The sequence below is a fragment of the Blennius ocellaris genome, assembly GCF_963422515.1.
Source record: "Blennius ocellaris genome assembly, chromosome: 16".
In the NCBI taxonomy this organism is placed as follows: domain Eukaryota; kingdom Metazoa; phylum Chordata; class Actinopteri; order Blenniiformes; family Blenniidae; genus Blennius; species Blennius ocellaris.
The window spans coordinates 17,267,642-17,268,237 of record NC_137665.1 but is presented as its reverse complement, the minus strand read 5'-3'; positions in this window follow the sequence as shown (position 1 = coordinate 17,268,237).

The following is a 596-nucleotide window of genomic DNA, read 5'->3' as shown; positions in this document are numbered from 1 at the left end:
TTCTCTTGTGTATCTGCCCTTGATTGTTGACCTCAGATCCACACTGCTGTTGCTGTGCTGACAAACAACTTTCACTGGTGAGTAAGACTGTGACTAATTACTGAATTTTCATTTTGAGGGTAAATCTGCACTGGTTTGCCTTTTCCTAAAAAAAAAAAAAAAAAAAAAAAAAAAAAAAGCTATTACTTGTGTGTGTGTGTGTGTGTGTGTGTGTGTGTGTGTGTGTGTGTGTGTGTGTGTGTGTGTGTGTGTGTGTGTGTGTGTGTGAGTATGTGTGTGTGTGTGTGTGTGATATTAAGGTCTGAGTTGCACTCCCTGCAGCTATATCATTACATGTTATTTATACTGCTGCTGTTTGGGGCTTCATTTAGTCTTTCCTGTGTGCACAGCGGTGGGGTTTTTTGTTGTTGTTGTTTTTTTTTTTTTTAATGCAGCTGGAGGATGGTGCATTATGCATGGATGTCACAGAAAATATTTAAAAGTGGCCTTATTTAAGGAGTTCCGTGCTCTGGGGAATATAAATGTGTTTCTAGATGCTCAACATGCCCCACGAATTGCAGCGCGATCCTCACACATCGACACACAGGAAACTGTAA